At 42.0% G+C, this 26,300-nt stretch overlaps 1 protein-coding gene across 7 annotated transcripts in view; it reads left to right on the top strand.

Moving 5' to 3' along the window:
* Nucleotides 1–26,300, top strand: part of ZNF644 (zinc finger protein 644) — a 75,333-nt gene that overhangs the window by 15,168 nt on the left and 33,865 nt on the right. For 6 of the 7 annotated variants that reach the window (XM_045027532.1, XM_045027535.1, XM_045027538.1 and 3 more), the window contains exon 3: nt 19,292–19,341. The exons of the other annotated variant lie outside the window; for it this stretch is intronic. The gene's annotated coding sequence lies outside the window, so the exon portion shown is untranslated. The remainder of the gene's footprint in view (nt 1–19,291; nt 19,342–26,300) is intronic. 7 annotated transcript variants of the gene reach the window in all.

Below are 26,300 nucleotides of genomic sequence, written 5' to 3'. Positions count from 1 at the left end.
TAGTTGATTCTTGAAGTTACACATTATCTTTTGGAATTCTGGAACATTATTTACAGTAACAAGCTTTGTAACTACTTTGTAGATGTAGTAAAACTGAATTTGTACTGGTTTTTGCTGGAGTAGTTTCTGTAGAGGAAATGAGTGAAAATTGAAGTCTTGTCTAGAGGGGGCACTCAGGAAAGTTAATCCAAATTGACTGAAGGTGTGAATTATATTAATCTTTCTTGTATTCAAGTGTGTTAGGTCACATTTTTCTATTCAATTTGTAGAATTTTAAAATAAATTAATTTTTAAACCAACATTTTCACATGCACAGCTAATACACTTAAAAAAATCCTTAAAAGATAAGATGGTGAGAAACCGACAATAGACTTCGTCTTTCTAAATCACCATATTGAGAAGTCAAGTCTGCATGAGTTAGATATGGAGTCTTAGGCTATGTCTACACTATAGCCTATGTTGGCAAAAATTAATGTTGTCAGGGGTGTGAATATTCCATGTCCATGAGCGACATGCATTACATCAGCATAAGCGCTTGTGTGAGCTTCTCCCATTGACAGAGCTTATACTGCTAGCGGGGGTGGGGTTTTTTATGCTGATGGGAGAGCTCTCTCCTGTCGGCATAGAGCATCTTCACCAGATGCGCTGCAGTGGCACAGTTGTACCGGTACAGCTGTACCGCTGCAGTGCTGTACGTATAGACATGGCCGTAGTTGCAGTTTTTAATTTCCTGCCCCTTATTTACAAATTTTCTTTAAAAGGTAAAATGAGAGACAAAGATTACATGCATTTTTGTAATTAAAACACATTTGCCTTGCTGGAGATGCCATTATGTTCTCTTCAGTGAATGGTTACTTAAGCCTTCCTATTTCTTTTTCTCCAGCTTCTGTCTATTGTCTTTGTAGTAGTGTACATATATACTGGATTACTAAACTGCAATAGCTTCAATCTCAGTCGTTTGCAATCTACTATGCCCAGTTCTATGGGCAGTATTTTGGATTGGTATGGATGTATTTTCTCTAATAATCACTTCTTACTATAGTGGTGCTATGATGCACATATATAAATTGGTGGCTAAAAATCTTTCCTAATAAAAACAAGTGCAATAAACATTTAAACGAACATCCTTAGTAGCTTACTTTTCCTTGCCTTTACTGTCCTTCAGGTACTCTGATGTTTGGGGAACAGTAGTGCAGTTATATAAGGACCTAAACAGGTGGAAAGATAATACAGTTTACATTATAGTAGTACTCAATTCTGTTTATGTTGTAGCAATGCTTTTGACTTGAAATTTCAGCCCTGTCTAGTTCAAATTTTCAATAGGCTTTTTTTTTTTACTGTATTTTTTTGTAGGCCATAGATTTAAGATAACCATCATACTGCCCTAATTCTCTTGCTGTTTTGACTGCAAACTAGTCCACAAAATGTAGTAAGTTAGACTTTTATTGACCCAAATAATTTTTACATATGAAATACAGGTATGCAATATGTGATTAGGAAATACTATTAAGAATGTACATTAGGTTTAAGAAGATAATGTCGAAGAAGAGATCTCAGTATACGTAGCTGGAGAGACCAGGCATTAAAGCAATTGCCACCTTTGGGTTTAAACAGAGATTGCAGCAAGAAGTGTTGGAATTGGCACAGTATTAGAACTGAAAAGAAAATGGCCACTAGAAATCATTGCTGCTACAGCAACAACATGACTTGACTCCTAATGTACCGTTTTCATATATCATTTGAAATTGTTTTATAAGGCCTGCCTTTCAGAAAAGAGATGCTTAATGGGAATGTATGTTCACATATAGTTATTTATAAACTTTGATTTTTGTCAGAATTTTATTTTATAATTACATTTCTGTAAGTGGATTGCTCTTTCAGAGTTTGAATTCTTAGAATCTTTTAATAATATTTGACTGTTCTAAATATAATTGTAGTAAACCAATCATTCATTCTTTGTAGAAAAGCATTTATTTCTAGTTCCACATTGTAAAATAACAGATGAAAACATCCCAAAAGAAAAGTCTTGTCTCTTCAGTAATATTGAAAAAAATTCAGTATCCTTCCAGAATGTATTTGGTACCTAGAATATAATCCCACTTTTCAAAGAATGAGCCTTCAGTGGGTTTTAGTCCAACAAAGCCTTCATTGTTGATATTAAAATCTAAAAATGTCTAGTGGGTTTTTTTTTAAGCCAGATCCTGCAACTGAAACATGAAGGGTTCTGCCTGACTGTATCTTATTGCATAGTTGGGACAGAATGGATTGAAATGTATGGATTGAAAGCACCTGGTGAAAGTATAGTTCCTGATGAAGAAATAACTGTTAATTATAAGTAAAATGCATTTTCCTTTTTCTGGAAAAAACAAACAAACAACAACTTATTTTTAAAGTTGAAATGTGAAGCTTGCAAGTCAGGAAATGGAAAAGTTAAACTTGAATATATAAGCTTGACTTATGCACTTTTGTTTTTAAAAAACAAAGCATGAAATGCAATTTTTCAAATAAAATCTTTTTCTCTGGAACACTGGGAAAGAGTGCATGAGAAAAGGCTACTATCCCTTTAAGTGACAGTCTGTAGCCTGCCACCTGCAGCCTGGGGATAATCAACAAGACTCTTCCCTGCCCTAGCAGCTCAGTTATATAAACCAGAGCAGGAAGCAGAACAAAAATGAGGGGAGTGGAAGCCAAGTGGGCAGCAGTTTGTAGGTACCAGCCTGTCTCTTGGATAGTACTCTTTTTCTCATGCGCTGTTTCACAAACATTCAAGCACTTCTTAATTAAGAACGTTTTATTTTCAGATTTTAAATATCTAAGAGAAGTGCGTGCAATGTTATTTTTTTTGTAATGGGAAAAATGTCTGTTCCTCAAAAATGGCTGAACTATTCTTGCTAAAACCTTCAGAAATATTCACCTTGGGGCAGAGGTCAAGTCTAAAACTTCTCAGCCTATAAGGTGTTTGAAGACATGAGCAACTGAAAATGGTGGTTTGGAATGGAAACACTTAGGGTACCCTAATAATAGCTATTGCTTTGGAACAAAGTCCAAGAAATAAAATAGCCCAAGTCTTCCTCTGTGTTGAGTTTGTATGTTCATGCAGCTTTGTAAATGAGAGATGGTGGACAGCTGTAGTTTGTGTATACTGGAGATTATAGAACTTTGACTTCGTGATACTATAGGAAAAGGAATTTTCTATAATTCAAACAGAGAAAATTTCAGCAGGTGACAGGTCATGCCAGTATCATGTACTGCTAATGTGTTGGAGAGATTTTGCTGACACATAGACCTAAAAGAAGTTTAGGGCAAAGGATGATGCCAAGCTTATGTATAGTGGAAGCAACTTGTGGATCGGAGTGAAATGGAGAGAGAGACTTGCATTATGTTTGAGTTAGCTTTCCTTGTTCAAGAGAAGCTCTTAGCTTTGAGATATATAGATGAAGGAAATTGAGACAGCTAGTTTACTTGGTCAAGATAACTAAGGTGGAAGGTGGTGCTGAAAGATGTACAACGGAGTATCGGTGTGATATCTCTAACTTGTAACTTAAGATGGCAGGAGTGAAGGTAGATGTAGAGAATTGAATTGCATTGCTTCTTGTATCTTTGATGTAATCCTACTACATGGTAGTTCTTATTGTAAGAGACACCAGACACTGACATAGCGAGAGGTGGCAAACACATTTTTAATTACCAAAACTGGGTTAACTCTGTGGAGTATTACCACCAATCATGGCAATTTTCCTTTTGCAGAGTAAGTAAACTTTCAAGTAACAAATACACATATGTAATCTGTTAAGGGTTTGAGTCCATAAAATGTTTTCAAAACTTTGCTATTTTCATATGTACACTTACAGTTCAGTCATCTACTTGTTCATTGCTTTGACTGAATACTGACCAGTTTTTTAAAGGAATAGTATTTGATTTCTTTTCTCTTTCCTCTCCCACCCTCTCTAACAGAAATGTCTTAAAATTGAATATTTTTATTTGTTTAGGAATGCGGAGGGGAAAAATACCCATTTATATTTTTAATAGTAAATTCTGTGTGTCCATCCAAGAGTCTACAGTCTACTGGGCATTTATTTCTTTCTGACATGAGGGAGGGCTCATTTTACTAGCATTGTATAAGTTTAGAATAAATATCCATGCCTGTAACTATCTTAATTGATGAAGCGCATGTTCTTGTTCTGTATCTTTTCATTCACTCCTCATTTTAGCTCCTTTAATTACTTTTTTCCCTCTCACTGAGTGACACAATTCTTCACTACTTTGTTTGTTTTCTTTTTTGGCATGTGGGGACTTGTAATCTATTTGTCTGGACTGTATAGGCTGTGAAGTTGGGTGGTGGTGTGTTTTGTTTTATTTTTTGTTACTATCAGTTTTATTTGTTTCCTGTGCTTGTCAGGCATCTTTTTGAACTGCTTCACCATCTATGATTAGGACTGTCAGAAAATAAAAAATTTCTCTAACACTGGAAAATTGAGAGATTGCAAGCCTGACCACGGTTTTGGGGAGCTCTGCATGTGTATTATAGGTTCTTCGAATAGGATGAGTGGAAAAAGGAATAAATGCAACTTCTCTGAGATTAGTTTTCTTCTAGACTCAAAAGCTCATATGACTGGCAAAATCTAGCAGCAGATTCAGGAAGCTAAGGGCAGATGTACACCTATCTGACGGGAGGGCTTCTCCCATTGATATAGCTGCCATTGTGCTCTCTACACAGCGGGATAGGTCTGGATAACTATGTTGCTCAGGGGTGTGAATTTTTCACATTCTGAGTGACATTGTTATACCAGTGTAAGATTATAGTGTAGATCTGGTCTAAGTCTGTTTTTTTTCTCTGTAGTATAAGGGAAGGTTTCTTGAGCAAATGTAGAGGCCAAAGGCCTCTAGGAGAAATAAAGTTTTAGCTCCTGATACTGCAAACACTTTTGTGCACATGCTTAACTTTAAGCTCAGGTAGTCCAATTGAAGTCAATGAATTAATTCATAAAGTTACATACCCCCTTTAGTGCTTGCAGGATCAGTGTTTTAATTTTCAAAATTTTGTTTTGCCTCTAGCAGTTTTGTAAAATTTAAATAGCTTACTCCTGGTATTTAAATAAAAAAGCTAGGGCTGTGGATTAACTGCAGTTAACTCATGTGATTAACTCAAAAAAATTAATCACGATTAAAAAAATTTATCGTGATTAATCGCCGTTTTAATCACACTGTTAAACAATAGAATCCCAATTGAAATTTATTAAATATTTTGGATGTTTTCTATATTTTCATATATATTGTATTCTGTGTTGTAATTGAAATCAAAGTGTGTATTATTTTTATTACAAATATTTGCACTGTAAAAATGAAAAACAAAAGAAATAGTATTTTTCAATTCACCTCATAGAAGTACTGTAGTGCAGTCTCTTTGTCGTGAAAGTGCAACTTAGAAATGTAAATTTTTTTTGTTTGTTACATAACTGCACTCTAAAACAAAAATGGAAAACTTTAGAGCAGGGTAGGCAACCTATTGCACGCGTGCTGAAGGCGGCACGTGAGCCGATTTTCAGTGGCACTCACACTGACCACCAGTCCGGGGGGCTCTGCATTATAATTTAATTTTAAATGAAGCTTCTTAATCATTTTAAAAACCTTATTTACTTTACATACAACAATAGTTTAGTTCTATATTATAGACTTATAGAAGGAGACCTTCTGAAAACATTAAAATGTATTACTGGCACACGAAGCCTTAAATTAGAGTGAATAAATGAAGACTTGGCACACCACTTCTGAAAGGTTGCCAACCCCTGCTTTAGAGCCTACAGGTCCACTCCCTACTACTTCTTGTTTAGCCAATCGCTAAGACAAACAAGGTTGTTTACATTTACAGGAGATAGTGCTGCCCTCTTCTTATTTACAATGTCACCTGAAAGTGAGAACAGGCGTTTGCATGGGATTTTTGTAGCTGGCATTGCAAGGTATTTACATGCCAGATCTGCTAAGCATTCATATACCCCTTCATGGTTCAGCTACTATTTCAGAGGTCATGCTTCCATGCCGATGATGCTTGTTAAAAAAAAAAAATGTGTTAGTGAAATTTGGGACTTAACTCCTTGGGGGAGAATTGTTTGTCTCCTGTTTTGTTTTGCCTGCATTCTGCCATATATTTCATGTTATAGCAGTCTCAGATGATGACCCAGCACGTGTTGTTTGTTTTAAGAACACTTTCACTGCAGATTTGACAAAACACAAAGAAGGTACCAATGTGAGAATTTCTAAAGATAGCTACAGCACTCGACCCAGGGTTTAAGAATCTGAAGTGTCTTCCAAAATCTGAGAGGGACGAGGTGTAGAGCATGCTTTCAGAAGTCTTAAAAGAGCAACCCACTGATGTGGAAACTACAGAACCCGAACCACTAAAAAAAAAAATAAACCTGCTGGTGGTATCTGACTCAGATAATGAAAATGAACATGCATCGCTCCACACTGCTTTGGATTGTTATCGAGTAGAACCCATCATCGGCATGGACACATGTCCCCTGGAATGGTGGTGGTTGAAGCATGAAGGGACACATGAATTTTTAGCTCATCTGGCACGTAAATATCTTGTGATGCCAGCTGCAACAGTGCCATGAGAACACCTGTTCTCACTTAGAGGTGACATTGTAAACAAGAAGCATTATCTTCTGCAAATGTAAACAAACTTGTTTGTCTTAGCGATTGGCTGAACAAGAAGTAGGACTGAGTGGACTTTGTTTTATTTTTTAATGCAGTTTTTTTTTTACATAATTCTATATTTGTAAGTTCAACTTTCATGATAAAGAGATTGCATTACAGTACTTGTATGAGGTGAATTGAAAAATACTATTTCTTTTGTTATTTGCAGTGGAACTATTTTTATTTTTGATTACAAGTAAGTGAGCACTGTACACATATTCTGTGTTGTAATTGAAATCAATATATTTGAAAATGTAGAAAACATCCAAAAATATTTAAATAAATGATAGTCTGTTATTGTTTAACAGTGTGATTAATCGCGAAAAAATTTTTAATCGCTCGACTGCCCTAAAAAAAGCATTTTTAATTTAGCTCTTTATAAATTTTACATTTCAGTAGCACAGGTTATCATGTTAGTTTTACAAAGCCTCAACCTGATTTAAATCAGTTTTTAAAAAATCATGTGTTCAAATCATGATATAAACCAATGATCTAAATTGCTCCACCCTGGGTGCTAGTTTTAGTCTTAGGAATCGAATGTGGATAAAGTAATTTCAGACTCATAACTCGAACCATAAAGATCATCCAGGGTCCCTCCCTACGCAAGCATTTAAAAGGAGCAGGAAGCTATGTACCTCATACAGAGCTAGTTAGCCTTGCTGATTGCCTATGTGGGTGATTGCAATCTGATGAGTACACGTACTCAGTCCAACAGCTGAGTCAGCTATAGTAACTGACTCAGAAATGACTGGTTTAAGATAAATGCTACTTTTTTCAATCCCTTTCAAAGGCAATTACGTAAGTGTGAAGAGGAGTGCCTCATAAGGTGGTTATATACTTCATACTTCCCTAGGTGGGGAAGCTGGGATTTAGCTAGTACTCTCCTAGCGAGTACATGCTCTGTTCTTTCCCCCAATCTTTCTGACCTTAGTTCTTAAAGTCTTCAGATTTCTTTAAGATGATGGTAAGACTCTAATACTTCAGGCCTGCAACAAGTGGAAGCCAGAATGTGAACATGGTGAAATCTTTTCCTTCTGATTAAAAAGTTTTTTAACTTGCATTTCTCAAATTATAATTTTGGAGTGGGAGCATCCTACTAAGGCCTGGTCTACACTAGGACTTTAAATCGAATTTAGCAGCGTTAATTCGAATTAACTGCTCAACCGTCCACACCAGGAAGCCGTTTAATTCGACCTAGAGGGCTCTTTAGTTCGAATTCGGTACTCCACCCCGACGAGGGGAGTAGCGCTAAATTCGACATGGCTATCTCGAATTAGGCTAGGTGTGGATGCAAATCGAACTTAGTAGCTCCGGGAGCTATCCCACAGTGCACCACTCTGTTGACGCTCTGGACAGCAGTCCAAGCTTGGATTCTCTGACCAGCCACACAGGAAACGACCCGGGAAAATTTGAATTCCTTTTCCTGTCTGGGCACTTTGAATCTGATGTCCTGGTTGGACATCGGGGCGAGCTCAGCAGCACCTGCAACGATGCAGAGCTCTCCAGCAGAGGAGTCCATGCAATCCCAGAATAGAAAGAGGTCCCCAGCATGGACAGACCGTGAAGTCCTGGATCTGATCGCTGTGTGGGGCGATGAGTCTGTGCTTTCGGAGCTGCGCTCCAACAAACGGAATGCAAAGACCTACGAGAAGGTCTCCAAAGCCATGGCACTCAGAGGATACAGCCGGGATACAACGCAGTGCCGCGTGAAAATCAAGGACCTGAGACAAGGCTACCAAAAAATCAGAGCGGCAAACGGACGCTCCGGAGCCCAGCCCCAGACATGCCGCTTCTACGAGGCACTGCATGCCATTCTAGGTGGGTCTGCCACCACTGCCCCACCAGTGACCGTGGACTCTGAGTATGGGATAGTGTCGAGGGGCAGTTCCTCGGCGATGTTCGCCAATGGGGAAGATGAGGAAGGGTTTGTGGAGGACGACGCAGGCGACAGCGCTTACAATACCGCTTTCCCCGACAGCCAGGATCTCTTCATCACCCTCACAGAGATCCCCTACCAACCCTCCCCAGCCGTTAACCCGGACTCAGAATCAGGGGAAGGATCAGTCGGTAAGTGCTATAAACATGGAAACATTTATTTTTTTAAAAACAGGAATAAAAAATATGTAAAAACTATATAAAAACTTTTCCTTAAAAAACTATATAAAGAGAAGGTCCACACATATAGGGATGGAACAGAAGTCCTCCTGGGACACTTCCACGAAGCTCTCGGAGAGCAGCTCGAAAAGTCTCCGCAGGAGGTTCCTGGGGAGAGGTGCCTTATTTGGTGCTCCGTGGAAGCACACTCTTCCGCGCCAGGCCCTCCTAATGTACAGCGGAATCATTGCCTCCACCAGCATTGCAGCGTACGGTCCTGGTCTGTGCAGGGATTCTAGGAGCATCCTCTCTCTCTCTCTCCGAGTGACCCGCCTCAGGGTAATCTCGTTCGGCGACTGCTGCATCTAATTAGGGCAATTAGTGTACTGTTACTATTGTGAATGCTTGACTTTTACTTTGCATAGCAATGACCTTCGTTTAACAGCCACGTGTTGGAGGCCGCAGAGGAAAAGCATACAGTGATCTTTCCCGGCCACAGCCGCGAGGGGCTGGAACAGGGTCAGACTTTATGCTTTACAGATTGCCTTCAGCGGGAGGACACAGCTATCCATTAACTGTTAAGCAGCCTATAGTGTAGTGCTTACCAGGCCTGGCTGCTACACGGATTCAGCTGTACCGCCCCGCTTGTCCGATCTCCTGTGCAAGACCGCAGCCAATGAAAGCGTATTCCGAAATCTCGAACTTGTCCTGAGAGCTCGTGAGACTAGGTGCCCTGTATGGTCTTGTTCACAGAAACTGACTAGACTGTGTTCAGTGTTCGCAAACATGTATCTTTTCAAGGAAATCACTTCCTTTTTCCCATCACACAGCTGCGGCTCTTTCACGAACTGCCCCGGCATCCCCCTCACAGAGGCTGGCGCAGATTAGGCGGCGAAAGAAAAAGACTAGGGACGACGTTCTCTGAACTGATGGCTTGCTCCAGAGCCGAGGCGGCCGAGCAGAGACAGTGGAGGGAGACCCTCTCTCAGCACCAGCGCTCACACAGCGAACGGGAGGACAGGTGGCGGCAGGAAGACCAGCAGGCGACTCAAACGCTGCTTGGGCTAATGGGGGAGCAAACGGACACGCTCCGGCGCCTTGTAGATGTTCTGCAGGACCGCAGGCAGGAGCAGAGAGCCCCCCTGAACTGTATCTGCAACCGCCTTCCCCCGCCACAAAGTCCTGTCCCCCCCTCACCAAAAATCACAAGAAGGAGGGGCGCTAGGGGCCGTGAAAACTGTCACTCCACCCCAGCAGAGCGCTCATGTACCAAACAGCTCTCATTCTCTAAAGTATGAGAAGTGCTTCCCTTCCTGGATCACCCAGTCCCAAATCCAAGTTTCATCCCCCCACTGTGTAGTTGAGTATTAAAAGTAGTTTGTTGTTATTCACTGTTTCCGTCACGTTTTCCTTGTCAGAAGACTTTGTGTGAAGGGGGGGGAGGGGTTTTTTAATTGCATAGGACAGCGTCCATTACCAGGGTACAGACTTGGGGGCAGGATCAACAGCAGGACACACACAGACTGCAGTCACTAGGCACTAGGGTCATTCTGGGAGGTGAATGCTGCCCCAGGTCAGTCTGTGAGGTGTATGCTGCCCCAGGGTCCTAGCGCCTGACATCCACAAATGGCAAGGCAGGCTGCCCTTACCATGCCCTTCCACCCTAGCCACGAGCCTCTCCGATGCCCTGAGCCCCAGTAAGAGCCCTTATCCACGGACACATACTCACCCTTCCCACACACCCCTCACCCCTTCCTACGCCCCAACCCCCAGCCCAGAGCCTGCATCCAAACTCCGTCCCAAAGACGGCACCCCTCACCCCTTCCTGCAAACCCACCCCTTCCTGCACACCCACCTGCAACCGTCCTCCCCCCAGAGACCGCTGTAGGAGCAGGAGCCTGTCATTCCTCTAGTGTAGAAGCGGTCTGGACATCAGTGCACACCGTACCCACCACAGTCCGCGTCCATGTTTCAACCCTTGAACAGGAATTCATAATTAAAGAAAACTTTATTAATAATCAGTGTTCCATTAAAGTTATTTTAAAACGTGTGTTGGAAGGGGGGAAACCTGGAGAACGGGGTATGTAACCGCAGATCGAAGTCAACAGTCACTGAAACAGGCTCAGGTTCAGCTTCTCTGTAAATCAACTGGAGAGTCATAGGTTACCCTGCTCTCCGAGGAACCTATCTTTCAAAGCCTCCCGGATGCACAGCGCTTCCCGCTGGGATCTTCTATCGGCACGGCTGTCTGGCTGAGCGTAATCAGCAGCCAGGCGATTGGCCTCAACCTCCCATCCAGCCATAAAGGTCTCCCCCTTGCTCTTACAGAGATTGTGGAGCACACAGCAAGCAGCAATAACAACGGGGATATTTTTTTCGCTGAGGTCCGAGCGAGTCAGTAAGCTCCGCCATCTCCCCTTGAGACGTCCGAAAGCACACTCCACCACCATTCTGCACTTGCTCAGCCGGTAGTTGAAGAGTTCCTTCTCACTGTCCAAGGCGCCTGTATAGGGCTTCATGAGCCAGGGCATTAGCGGGTAGGCTGGGTCCCCGAGGATCACTGTAGGCATCTGCACATCCCCAACCGTTATTTTGTGGTCCAGGAAGAAACTACCTGCCTGGAGGCGTTTAAACAGACCAGAGTTCCTGAACACACGCGCGTCATGAACCTTGCCCGGCCACCCGACGTAGATGTTGGTAAAACGTCCCCTATGGTCCACCAGTGCTTGCAGCACCATAGAAAAGTAGCCCTTTCGGTTAATGTACTCGCTGGCCTGGTGGGCCGGTCCCAGGATAGGGATGTGAGTGCCATCTATAGCCCCACCGCAGTTTGGGAATCCCATCGCGCCGAAGCCATCTATGACGACCTGGACGTTTCCCAGGGTCACTACCTTGGAGAACAGTTGCTCAACGATTGCGTGGGCTACTTGAATCACAGCAAGCCCTACGGTAGATTTGCCCACGCCAAAGTGGTTTGCTACTGACCGGTAGCTGTCTGGCGTTGCAAGTTTCCAGAGGGCTATGGCCACTCGCTTCTGCACAGTCAGGGCTGCTCACATCCGGGTGTCCTGGCGCTTAAGGGCAGGGGACAGCAAGTCACAGAGTTCAAGGAAAGTGCCCTTACGCATCCTGAAGTTTCGCAGCCACTGTGATTCATCCCAGACCTGCAGCACTATTCGGTTCCACCAGTCCGTGCTTGTTTCCCGGGCCCAGAATCGCCGTTCCACACCATGAACTTGACCCATTGCCACCATGATCTCCACTGCGCGCCGTACCCTGCTTTGTGAGAGGTCTGCGCCACTGTGTGACTTCCTGTCCTCACCGCGCTGCCGGAGCCTCCTCGCCCGATTTCTCAGCAGCTGACTGTGGAAGAGGTGGACGATAAGGTGCGAGGAGTTGACAACGGCCATAAGTGCAGCGATGATCGCAGCGGGCTCCATGCTCGCAGTTCTGTGGCGTCCGAGCTGTAACCGACCAGAGAAGGGCGCGAACAGATTTCCCACCGGCGCTTTCAAGGAGAGAGGGCGGGAGTGACGGTTCAATGATGAGAGTTACCCAAAACCACCCTCGACACATTTTTTCCCCCAGCAGGCATTGGGGGCTCTACCCAGCATTCCACTGGGCAGCGGGGAGTGCGGGAACTGTGGGATAGCTTCCCACAGTGCACCGCTTCCAAAGTCGACGCTGGCCCCGTTACTGTGGACTCAGACAGTCGAATTAGTGTATTTAGTGTGGATACACAAATTCGACTTCATAAGGTCGATTCCACAAATTCGAATTAAGTAGATTCGAAATAGTCTTGTAGTGTAGACGTACCCTAAGTGTAAATGTCATACCTAACAGATAGTGTGGGTGTAGTTTATACTGGTAAAACTGCTTTTCCTATTATTGCTTATTCTGGGCCACTCCCTCCTTCCAAATGAAATAAGTTATACCGGCAAAAGTGCAGTTTTGCTGGTATAGCTGTGTCTATGCTCAGGGTTTTTGCCAGCTCAGCGGTGTCAGTCAAAATCACACCTCAACACATCCCTGATCAATATAATTCAGAAAAAGTTTGTAGTGTATACCTAGGATCAGCAGTTGCAAATATCCCAGGTGGATGCAGCAGTAGATTCCTTAGCAAATGACAAGAATTCATTTGGGAAAGGGCTCCTTCCTAATGGAATAAACAGAAATGAAGACAGATGATTTCCTCAGAAAAAATATAAAGTGTTGACAGGAGCATTGCAGGCTTCTATTTAATCAATGCAGATTCATCGTAGCCTTTACACAGGCAGCAATAGCATAGTCCAATGCTTCTCAAAAATTCATAGCATGAAACAGATTTTAGTAGAGAGAGACTTGTGAATTACCACCCCCTCCCATTCATGGTTGCAGGGATCACTTCTCTTTCCACTCAAACTGCCAGCTTATCAAAGAGAAAGTTAAGAGATGACTTGATCACAGCCTGTAAGTAAGTAGGGAGATATCTGATAATAGCAGACAAAGGCATAATAAGAGTCAGTGACTGGAAAGTGAAAGAAGAGAAATTCAGATTAGAGACGAGATGCAGATTTTTTTTTAAATTAGAGAAATTAACTTTTGGAACAACCAAGACCTGTTGTGAATTCTCCATTATTTGAAATCTTTACATCAGGATTAGGTATCTTTCTATAAAATATACTGAAGCTGAACCATAGGATGTGGGCTTGATGCAGGAATTACTGGATAAAATTCTTTTACTTTTTATATATGAGGTCAGACTAGAAGATCATTGCAGTGGCCTTAAATCTCTAAACATCCCCGTGACAATCACAGCAATTCCTTATGATCATTATATTGGGAAAGGGTTTTTTGGTAACTGCTGTCTGACCAGCCACCACTTTGTGGACTGCAGTTTGTGAACAAATAGCATAATGAATGATCTTTTAGTTTTTTTGGTAAACTACAGATTTTATTTTTGACTTAAAACATCCGTCTTTGTTTGCTGGGAATCCTGCATTTTTTTTTGTTTTTTGTTTTCTCCAGCTTGTAGGGGGGTATGTTCTGGTTTTTTTATTACCATTATTTCTCTGCAGACCCCTTCCTTGTTTTCTAGTTTAATATTCCAACTGTAGTATTATACCAATATATTTCAGATTATAGTACTTCATTTTGTTCCTGAAAGGCTTCTAATGTGCTACTGATTTGGGGACTGCAAAAGCTGTTCTATCTTATAAGGAAAATGGAAATCCCCAAGAGAAATATATACAGTTTAATTTTACATGCCTTATTTTGCTATTTTATATAGGCTAATTTGAGAACTAAACTATATTCTACTTCTTCAGAGAACTATGTTCTGTCCACATTTAGATCAGAAACCTGCTACTTACAGATACGTTTTAAGTACAGTTATTGCTAATGTTTCCCTAAGAAGTGTGGTCAAAAGATTTGAAGATTGTGAGAATGGTAAATCCATGGTATTGACTACAAGGGGGCAGTATTCTATTGTATGGTTCTTAGCAATAAAAATTCCTGTTTGCACTGGTCAGGGAAACATGGTTGGAGCTACTGTGGTTCTTTGAGGACATAACCAAAGTGCAAAGTTTTACTTTAGTTTCTACTTATTTTAATGCCAGTTGTTAGGCTTCTGTATGTGTAAGATACATTTATGAAAGCAAGAGACTTGGACTAAAGCATTTTAAAAATCTGATTATAACTTAGTTTCACTGTCCACACAGGCTGGATCATACTTGCTAATAACATGTTTGGGCCACAGTTGAGCATAAGAGTTGTTATAATTAACCTGCAAGGCGGGGAGGCTCGTGCCCTTTCTTGCTACTTTATGATGGATAATCAAGGCCTGAAAAGTTTTAAATTTAATAACAAAAAACCACCTCCCCCACTCCTCTTCTTTTTTATCATTAGGAATAAAATTCTGTCCAGCCTTGAGGGAATTACGATGAGCTAATTGGAGAACTCAAAGTGGTGACATCGCAAGAACCAAGAGCATGAAGGATCTGAGGGGAAAGGGACTTTTACTTAGGTTGTCTAAGAGTGCGTCTACACTGCAAAGAAAACCCATGGCCGGCCTATGCCAGCCTACTCAGGCTCGTGGGGCTTGGGCTCTGGGGCTGCTTCACTGCTGTGTAGATGTCTGGGTTTGGTCTGGAGCCCGGGCTCTAAAACTGAAAGGTAAGGAGGGTGTTGGAGTATAGAAGTCTACACAGCAATGAAACAATCCTGCAGCCCAAGCTCCATGATCCCAAGTCAGCGGGCATGGGCCAGCCGCAGGTGTCTAGTTGCTGTGTAGACAATATCCTAAAGGGATGTCTTCACTGCAGAGTTAGCTGAGGCGATCAGCACCTGTGTATGAGGACCCAGATAAGCATAGCCTGGTGTGAGCAGCCACACTGCAAAGCCGTACCCAAGTGAATGTGTCCTCAACAGTGTGTGTTGCTAGGACTTCTGGGGGCACATCCCATGTTTTTTTGTGCTATAGTAAATTGAACCTGTCTTTTTTATTCTTTTCCCAGTGAATTGTGGGAGAACTTTTCTGTCCTTCTGGGCATACAGGGGGAACCTGGGGAAGACATTAGAGGACTCTCAGCAATTGAGAGATTTAGCCTGTGTTCTCACTGCAAAGTGCCTGGGCTACCAGCCTGAGTGAAAGCAGCAGCTGAACTGTAGCTTATCTCTTCACCAGTCAGGCCAGCTAGCCTGGGTTTAAAGCTTCACTAAACTCAGGTGAGAGAGTTGTGCGGCTGGGAGGGAGGTTAGGGGCAACACCCAAGGAAAAGCCAAAGTTAACTGTGCAGTAAAGACATATCCTTAAAACTCTGGCTTTGTGTTTTTATTTAATTTCAGTGACTTACTTTATAATTTTGGGTAAGTCATCGCTAAATATTTCACATCTTTGCTCTCCAGTCAAGATGTGAGAGTTCACACATATGTCCTTGAGTCTTCTCAGAGGCCCACTAGTGAAACCAGAGTATATTATCTAACAAGACATCAGCATTTCAAAGGTAGAATATAAAGCAGGGAAAAAGGGAGAGAGCCTTCTGGACTTTCTCCATATAGCATACAAGAAGCAAAAGTTATAAGTTCAATTTTTAAAAATATTGCTCGTCACCTTTAAACTCAGTTGTCGTCTTAGTGAAGACAGGCCGTAACAATGTCAAGCCATAGGATTTGAAGGGATGGAATGTTTCGTGTTCATTACTGTCTTGATTTACTCTACATCTAGGATTACCATCTTTCAGGTTCCCAAAAAGAGGACACTGCCAGAGAGGGGGGGAAGGGGCAGCTGGAGGAGAAGGTACAGTTGGAGGGGTGTCTACTGGGAGGTGGTATTTGGGTGGTATGGGAAGGGTGTCTGTACTGGGAGAAGCATTTGGGGGGTGCTGGAGGGGTGTGTGTACTGGAGGGGGTATTTGGAGGTGCAGGAGAGGGTATTTGGGGAGTGCTGGAGGGGTCTGTATATTGGAAGGGGATTTGGAGGGTACAGGAGTGAGTATTTGGGGTGTGGGAGGGCATGGGTACCGGAAGGGAGTATTTGGGAGTACTGGGGGGTCATTGGAGATGCAGGAGGGGATGTGTGCTGGGAGGGGTACTTGCAGGCTCACTCTCGACGTGGGGGGCAGTAGCGCAGGCCTGGGACACAGTTCTAGTAGTCTATCAGTGCCTCCTTGCCTCTTCCCCTTTCCAGGGCTGGGGGCCAGGGCTTGGGTGGGTGGGAGCGGGAGCGGGCGGCTGCAGTGCAGGGACCAATCCAGATGTGGAGCCAGCTCTTTCTGAGCTGCAATGTCTGCTCTGCAAAAATCCTGGACATTTCCTCTTCTTTGAAAAATCTGCTCAGACAGGGGGCGGAGGATCAAAAAAGAGGAAATGTCCAGGAAAACCCAAATGTATGGTAACTCTGTCTACAGCTCTTTTGTTAGAATTGTTTCATCTGTGTAGTCCAAAATGGGATGTGACCCAGTTTCGAATCACAGGGGTTCATAAAATTATACTTGGTAGTTTGGGACTGGAGTCTGGTTGGAGGGGATGAACAAGGAAGAGAGGTGACTTAGCTAAAGCACCTTAACTAAAACAGCCAAGCCAAAGCCCTTTGAAGCCATGTCTACACTTGGGGGAAAGTGTATTTTTAATGTATTAGCTAGAGCATGTTAACTAACACATATTAAGACTACAGTTTGCCTGGTCTATACTAGGATTTTAACAGGTTAGCTGGTCTAGAATAAAACTCTAAGGGGTGTTAGCCAACACCTTAAAAACACACTTTTCCTAGTGAAGACAAGGCCTTAGTTTGGCCCAGCTCTGATGTCCTTCAGCACTTGGTCTCAAAAAGGTTGGTGATTCTTCTGAAGTAGTTTAGAAAAATTGTTCTCACTTTTCCCACTTGCTTCCTTGTCTTCTCTAATAGAGTCTGAGTCAGAGAGTGCCAGAAGGGACCAGCAGATCATCTAGTCTTACCTCCTGTATATTACTAAACCCCACCCAGTTATGCCTGTATTGAGCATAATAACCTGGATTAGAATAAAGTACTATAGACTAAAATATCGTATGCCACAGGCAGAGAACAGGAGGGACTGAGTGCACTAAAGCCCCTGCAATGACGGAATTGATTTGTTGAGATATACCGAGGTGATCTTAGCAAGTACTCAGCTCACCATGCTGCAGAGGAAGGTGAAAAATCCTCCAAGATCCCTGCCAATATGACCTTATGAAAAATTTCTTTCTGATCCCAAATATGGCAATCAGTTTGACTGAGCAACTGAAAGAGAATTCTCTTTTCCGTCTTAGAGCACAAGTTCATCCTGTCTGGTGTCCCATCTCCAGATGTGACCGTCTTTGATGTTTTAAAGGAAGGGGAGGAAATAACCCCCCTAGAATGCATTTGCGTGGGGGAGAGGGGACAGATTCTTTCCTGACCTTGCAAGCAACTGGCTAAAGCTCTAAACATGAGATTTAGGGGTATAAGACTCAGGACTGGAACTCCCTTGTCCACTGAGTCTGGTTCCCCACCATCATAGGCAACTCAGTTATACAATCCCACCGATATTCTAGGTCATCCAAATTGTTCTTGTACAATATTCTGATCCTCCTGTATTGATAGTGCCTCCCAACTTTTTCATCAGCAAATTTCATTAACAGTCTCCCACTATTTTTAATAACCTCATTAATAAAACTGTTACATAAGATCAGTCCCAAAACTGGCCCTTGAGGAACTCCACTAGTAACCACCCTCCAGCCCAATAGTTCTCCTTTAGGCACAACTTGTCTTTTACAATTCTTGTACTAATCCTTATCTGCTCCAATTTAACTACACCTCTACCCCGATACAACGCGGTCGTGGGGAGCCAAAAATCCCTACCGCGTTACAAGTGAAACGCCGTTATATTGGGGTAGCGGTGGCAGGGCTGCAGCGGTGATTTAAAGAGCCCAGGGCTCCGGCCATGGGGAGCCCCAAGCCCTTTAAATCACCAGCGGAGCCCCACTGCCGCAGCCTCGTGGTAGCAGCAGCAGGGCTCCAGCGGTGATTTAAAGGGCCCGGGGCTCGCTGGAGCCCCGGACCCTTTAAATCACCGATGAGCTCCGTTGCCACAGCCCCGGGGTAGCAGTGGCAGGGCTCTGTCCGCTGCGGGGAGCCCGGGCCCTTTAAATCGCCGGCGAGCCCCATTGCCGCAGCCCCGGGGTAGCAGTGGCAGGGCTCTGGCCGCTGCGGGGAGCCCGGGCCCTTTAAATTGCCGGCGAGCCCCGTTGCCGCAGCCCCCGGGTAGCAGTGGCAGGGCTCTGGCCGCTGCGGGGAGCCCGGGCCCTTTAAGTCGCCGGCAAGCCCCATTGCCGCAGCCCCAGGGTAGCAGCAGCAGGGCTCTGGCAGTGATTTAAAGGGCCCTGGGCTCCCCATAGCAGCCGGAGCTCCGGACCCTTTAAAGCACGTGTTATATTGAGTCGCATTATAGCGGGGTAGAGGTGTAATTATATCTCATGTGGGACTGTATCAAAAGCTTTATTGAGGTCCAGATAGATTAGATCTACTGCATTTCTGTCTAAAAAAAATCAGGTCTTTTCAAAGAAAGATATCAAGTTAGTTTGGCATGATCTACCTTTGGTAAACTCATGTTGCATTTCATCCCATTTTCCATTTACATCCAGGTATTGAACTTATTCTTTCAGTTAGCTGCTTGGTGCAGTCCAGGGAAATAGCTTATCAGACATTGAAGATGTTGGCAAGGGGTTTTCCCTGACTTTTTTTATGTGATTTTCCTGCTCTGTACACACAGTTTACCGAAGAAATATCTTGCGTACATTTTTGTTACTGTATCAAGTGTCAGGTCTGTAGATATTCAGGGTCTCTCCTCACCTTTTTAATTATAATTATCCAGTCATCTTGATATCTGTGCATGTGAGAGGGAAAGTGACTTTGGATTTTGTATGTATAAACTCCTCACTTGGAGCTCTGCTGATATGTCATCAAATGCTTACAGGATCCTAAGCAGTATGATGGCTCTAAGATTTTCACTTTTTTATTATTTTGCAGGTTTGTTTTAAATCAGACCTCGCAGCTTGATACAAATAAAACAGACAAAGGTAAGTAGAAAACCAGCTTATAAAAATGGTATGTAGCAAATCTTTTATCTCTTAATACCTACTTATAAATAGCCAGAAACACTGGTTTACAGAAATTGGAATAAATTAATAAGTTAAAGTGAATGTTTACTTGTTTGAAATAGCTTATTTTTCCTCTTCGGAGGTCTAAAAAAATGAAATTCTTGTGCTGTTTTGTGTTGACTGTGTATTTAACATTATGATGACAAATCTGATAAATGATCCATAGCCGAGAAAGTAACCTGCACTTGTGCTAGCTGTGGAGAACGAAAAACAGTGAAGACTTCATTCATGTGGATTTCTATTTGCAAATTGTTCACATGATTATGAAAAGCTGCCAATGTAGTTAGCTGTGCTACAGAAGTATTGTTTAGATTTGTAGTTCAGATTTAATTCAGTTCATAGCTCTCTTAACTGGTAGATCGAAAATTTGAGTGGCCACCAGAACATTTAACGTTTTACAAAATGAAATACCAGGGGACATCAGGTTTACCTATATTCTTTGGTTTTCCTGTCCTCAGGGACTGTATCAGGTGGCATGAGACTGACTGACAAGCTAGTAAGGACTTTACTATAAAGCATTGATATTCTTCAGAGTATTACATGGGCATTCTCAGATAACTGCAAAATGTATGTTCTCGAGGAGAATTTTTTTTTCACTGCAGCATTGCCAAAAAGGAACAATTCACAATAAATATTTTCAGATCAAGGAAATTCTAACTAAAGCTGGATTCTAGGCCTCTCTTTATTGCTGGACATTCTGTTTGTGGAGGATTTCTGTAGTCAGAAAACCTCTCCTTCTATTCCCCATTAAAGTTTGTTAAGCAAATTTAACTTTGAAGAACAAATGATTCACATAGTCAGATCTTTTTAAAACCTCTTTCGATTATCAGTTGGCATTCCTTTTTACATTTTTAGGTGTATAGGAGTTTGCAATCAAAGGTGTCCTCACCTTCTTGCGAGGGTGCTCGTTGGGAATTAAGGGACCAAACAGATGAGTCTCTAAGGCAGTGGGGTTGAGTATTAGGAGTTTGGCCAAGACTCATGTTAGAGAAGCTTTTTTTCTAGGACATGACCAGGGCCATTTGTATTCTGAAACGTGCTGGAATGAAATGCTGCGTTAGAGCAAACCCTTTCTGACTGTGCAGCAAGTGGGAAATCCCATGGTAAAATAAAGCATGCAAACAGGTTGATTTTTTTAGTTTTATTTATTTTTTTTTAACTAAAGATAACTCCTGGGCCAAGCAAGAGTCAAGTGTGCTGCATGATTTTGAACAAATTGACGTGGCTTGAGAGGAATTGGGGAGACGGGTGTAGATAACACCACAGAAGACAGAGTACAAAAAAGTTTGGGTTGTATCAAGAATAACGTTTGTAGATATCTATGCTGTTCGAAAGATATCTGCATATATCGGTGACTTAAGAAACATGGGTCACTGGTCAATAATAGCTAGGTTCCATTACCAAAAATTACCCATGCACTCAGCGGTCCCTAATAATGAGGGACCGTTGAGTGCATCACTCCATTTTAGACCTAAATATACCTACAGTCTATAGAGATCAATTTGTTACAAACACAGATTTAAAAAGTCAAGATTATAGAAAATGTTCTCTGTGGTAATGAAATTAAATTTGAGCCTCTGTAATTTTAATCTCTCTGCATACTACTTGGCCTACTTTTTGCATTACTACTTGGCCTACTAAAGCATGGCAGCTTTAGTTAAGGACCCATTTCTCAAGGAACTTTCTGTGCTTGAAACCTGGTCATGATGGCATTGTATGTACAGAAGCTTCCTCATTTATCTGACTATTTAGGCTCTACATCCCATTTTCTGCTCGCTATTCAACTAACATGTAATCTTTGAACCAAATAATGGGCAGCTTGCTATTTTGGATGGGATGGGTTTACACATATTGAACTTGCTTTGTTTCTCTGATCTGTGATTAATATGTAGACCTAAAGTGAGTTCAAATTGCTTTAAAAATAAATTGAAATGTACATTTTAAAATAGGCTTGAGCTGCTTTGTGTCTTCACCTCTTTTGTCCTAAGATTCTGAAGGAGCCACGGGTATGGACATAACAGCACTGATTATAGGAGAACACTTCCTACAAATTTGAAATGTCAATTTGTGTACTGGAGTAGGCAACTCTGGGCTGAATAGTGTGATCTTCTGTTGTTTGGAGGAAACAATATAAACAGACGGATTATTGTATCATGTTGATATTTAGCTAGAGAAGAATGTTTCCAATACACCTCTACCTTGATATAATGTGACCCGATATAACACGAATTTGGAAACAACGCGGTAAAGCAGTGATCCGGGGGGGGGGGGGGCAGGGCTGCGCACTCCAGTGGATCAACGCAAGTTCGATATAACGCGGTTTCACCTATAACGCGGTAAGATTTTTTGGCTCCTGAGGACAGCGTTATATCGAGGTAGAGGTGTATCATAGTGGCATGAATATGTTTAACACTGGAACTGATGACAATTTCAAGCCAGACTTTGAAAAGTGGAACAATCAGAACTCTGCAAAACTATGCCCACAAAGATTTTCATCTTTACCTCCCAGATTGAGTTTATAATAGAAGAACCATGAATGGGGAGATGATTTTTGTTGGGCCACATATAGTGTGTATTTAAGTCTTTTGGGCCCCTTGTTACCTCTATTTTTCATGCCTGATAATGATTATCTTAACTGCTTTCTTCCTGATTTATAGGGTAGATACAGGTACAGTGTATTAATAGTTTAAATATGGGGGGAGATTTTTCTTTTCTTGTTGGATAGACTGGTGCAGCGATATTCCCAGTGCAGAGAGCACAATAAATCAATAAAAGAAGAGAAGCTAAAGAGATGGGCAAAGATTTTAGATTGGACAGAAGGAGACAGGTCTGGAGAGATAGATCTGTGAGACCTCATCATAGAGAGAGTTGAATTTGTGTTTGTGTATGGAGTTATTCAAGGGTGTGGCGGGAGGAGAGAAGTCACGGAAAAGCAGGGTGATAGGGCATGGGGGTTATTGGATGTGCTGAAAGAGAGCAGGTGATGGTCAGGGAGGGAGAATTCAACAACAGAGAGGCCACTGTCTGGAGACATGTAAAGTGAATGGCCCTTTTGGTGAGTGGGAGAACTGAATCAGGGCTGTAGGTCAAATGAAGAGGTGAGGGTAAGGAAATGAGCAGCTCAGGGGTCAGATGCGTTATCAACACAAAAGCTGAAGTTGCTGCAGATGAGTGTGGGAGACTGAGAAGAGAGGAAGTGAGAGAGCCAGGAATTGAAAGAGCCAGGAGTTGAAATCAGAGGGGAAGGCTGATGGGGAGGAGTTGGATGGATGGCAGCTGACAGCAATCTGGAGGGGGAGAGGAGAGGGGTCGGATACAGGTTCATTCAAAAGAGGGAAGAGAGATTGGTAAGGGAGGAGAAGGGTTGTTGAAAATGGCAGCAGGATCAGGAGAGGAGAATCTCAATACCCTCACCATGGTCTTAGAGAGTGTGAGAGAAGGAGGGGCCTCCATAAGAGGGTGACTGCAGAAGCAGGTCAGACAGAGGGCTCCAGATCTCTGTGAGAGCCAGGAGCTGGAGAGAGTGAGATAGGAAGAGGTCCTGAATGACTGATCTTTTTAGAAATGACAGCAAGAAAAGGCGGGGGGGAGGGAGGATGGGTGTGAGGGTAGGAATGGTAGTACAAGAAGAGTTGTGGTGAGGGTGGAGGGAAGGTCAGGGTTGTGGCAAATGTCATCAAAGATAAGGAGGACAAATTGGATGTGGGACCTAGATTTGTGCTGGCAGGAGGAGGGGGCAGGTTGGGATGGAGAGGAAAAGAGTAGGTATAGGTGGTAGGAAGAATTGTAGAGGGGTGAAGGTTACCAGGAAAGGAAGAGGGAGCAGGAAAGGGAAGAGGCAAGAGTATGAGGTTCGGTGCTAGCATGCAGAAGAGGGGTGTGGTGTGGGCCATGGTTGAGTGGCAGATGAACAAGACTGCAAAAATCCCCAAACCAAACACACAAGATCGAAGATACATTCCTGGGCTGGCATGGGTCTCTACTGTCTGGGAAGGATCCCTTGCTATAGACAGAGCTCCCCAATTGCAGTCCCTGTTGGTTGTAAACAGGCTGTGGCTCGCAGCCTGTTGTTGAGTCCCTGTTTCTACAGAGTTTTCTACCACCTGCCCTTCTTCCCTGCTTCTTTCATGTCTCATAGCTACAGAATTCTGTATCCTCAAAGGAAATGAGAAATAGCTGGGCCAGCTCTGTCCTTTATGCCCTGGAGGGAGGTGAGGGGAGAGTGCGAGGACATCCATAATACAGGTGTGACTCCAGCAGATACTGCTAGCCAAAAAGAATTGGCTCTTTAGCGCATGGTGCGTGCGCACCAGAGGTGAAATTAATGTGGACAGCACATCTTGAAGAACCACTGCTACTGAAGATTATTAACCATTCTTTCCTAGATCTGTCTCTCAGATTTGGCTTACCTAATACAATGTACAGTAATGACATCAAAATACTTAGCTTGGTATACTTGTTAAATAGCAAGATATATTTACTATAAAGCAGAGGATGGACTTGGTGAACAATTAGTGTTCTGTGCGTTCATGTATCCTAAAGTTTTGATCGTTGTAGTTTGAAGTTGTAGAATTCCAAATTTCCAACTTTTCATTTACTTGAGCAATAAAAAAAAAACTTTAAAGTAATACATGTGTTTTTATTTCCTCTGGAAGATTCCAACTAGATTGTGTGTGTATGAGAACTGAAGTATCTGGTCTAGTAAGCTTGAAATATTTTTACAAGCAAACTGATTTATGCAATTATTTTACCTTAGACTAAATATAGTCCAAATGCCTCTTGGGCAATGAAGAGACACATTGGGTGCTCTTATGTATCACTATCCCCTTTGTCTTGTATCCTATTCCTCTTTTACAACGTGGTGTTCCTCTTTTACTATAATTAGCACATTGGACATCTGATAGTTCTCAATTTTTTTTCCAAAATAAATTTGGTTCCTTTCCTAATCATTCAGTATGTTGGATAATACTGAAAGGGAACCCTCCTCCCCCCCACCAAACTGCCAAATTCTTAGCTCCCAATCTTTACTTTCTTGGCCTTACCTAGAATTGGCATTTGTTTATAAATTAAAAATACACGTGATCATTGAAGAGTACAGCTGTTGAGCTAGGAGCATAAGAAGCAGGCCCCAGGACAGATGCAAAGTACTTCCCTAAATGTCAGTCATTGTACAGTACTGTAGAGTGGGATAGAGGAGGGAGGGTTTGCCCTTAAAAGGTTCCCTATTGAAAGGCACATCATGGGATTGGAAAGGATAGCATGCTGGTAGTGTGCTAGGGGCCAGAGAAGAAAATAAAAGTGCTGATCGTTCCCACCTCCCATTGAGGAATTCCTAATTTAGGGAAGATGGATCTTGATGAGGCAGGGTGGATGGCTTCCTCAGATCATCAATTTTACTTCATTGTATTTTTAAGTTTATCAATCATACCAATACAACATCCAGTTACCTATAAAATATTTAACAGAACATATGACTAGGGCTGTATTTTTTTCAGTTTGAAAAAATCTGCTTTCGAAGAGCAAAATGGCAAAATTTGGTCATGAATTTTCGTGATTGCAATGGTCACTATCAACCAAAGAAAGTATCACAAGTAGCTAGGTATGTTTCAGTATACATTGAAGAAAGAATTTTCACTTTTTAGCTTGATGGAACTTCAATTTGAAAAATTCCAAAAATCAGAAGATGTATAACTTGTTATAAAACCATGACAAACTTCAGTAAAATTGAATTAAAAATTTCTTAAGTTGGCTGTAGGGAAGCTGTACTTTAAGTTCATTCTGTGGCAGCATGCTGTTGACATGCAAATTCTCTGTCTTTGTGCTCCTGATTTTATCATCTTTCTATGCATTATATGAAAATCTTTTAGAACTTGTACTTTTGGACTAATGCACAAGCTGACTGCAAAGTTTGACAAATCTGGGAAATGTTCTTGTCAAGAATCAAACTGAGATGATTTCTTACATTTCCTGACCAACCTGGTTGTGACCTTTAGGCACTATAACAATATAAATATTAAATAACTTAGATTCTATTCAATCAACTTTGCAGTAAACAAAAAGCTGTTAGGAATTTTGAATATTAATGGTTTCTACTGTGAGAACTCAATTTCACACTACTCATAAAAATCTATAACTACCGTGAAAATAAGCCTTATATATGACTGCCTGTTGCAGCAGCATGATCAGACAGCTTGAAGAGAAGTCATGAAATAATATCTACTGAAAAGAGCTATAAAACTCTTCTTTGATGTATAGGTTGCAGAAGAGGATAATATACAAATACAAGACTATTTTTAAAAAGTTTCAGTAATGGTTGGGTGAGTGCTAGCCTTACATATAAGCCAGCCCTGCCTGGATTGTCCTTTGAAAAGTATGTTCTTGAAAGTGTGTAAGGGAATGTAAGAAATAATAATAAAAAAAGGTAATTTCCCCCCTCTCAAAGTTGTTCGACTTTCATTAATTCCAGTGAAAGATATAGACATTTAAACTTGGACAATATACTTGTTGCTCTGCGCAGATCAGAGGAAGACACTGTCTGTCCACTGGAGCTTAACATGTAAATTCTTATAGAAATCAAAATTTAACAAACTACTAAAATTAAATTTACTGTAACTCTGCAGGATATAACTGCTCTATCATACAATAGTAACTTTCAGTATAAATATAAGATTTTAAATTCTTTTTGTTCATAGCTATGGGAGTAATGGTTAAAGGCTACAGTAAACAATACTATATGTAAAAGATTACTTTAGTATTAGAAAAAAGCTTTAGTTATTCTGACTGAAAGGAAAGTTCCGTTTTGGAACATGAAACAAATGTTCAAATCCATTTTGTCCTGAGCTACTTGCGTGGTTTTAATAATTTTTTTGTGCTCATTT

Source organism: Mauremys mutica, chromosome 8, assembly GCF_020497125.1.
Source record: "Mauremys mutica isolate MM-2020 ecotype Southern chromosome 8, ASM2049712v1, whole genome shotgun sequence".
NCBI classification, from domain to species: Eukaryota; Metazoa; Chordata; order Testudines; family Geoemydidae; genus Mauremys; species Mauremys mutica.
Note: the sequence above shows the minus strand (reverse complement) of the source record. Positions and strands in the feature narration are given on the sequence as shown.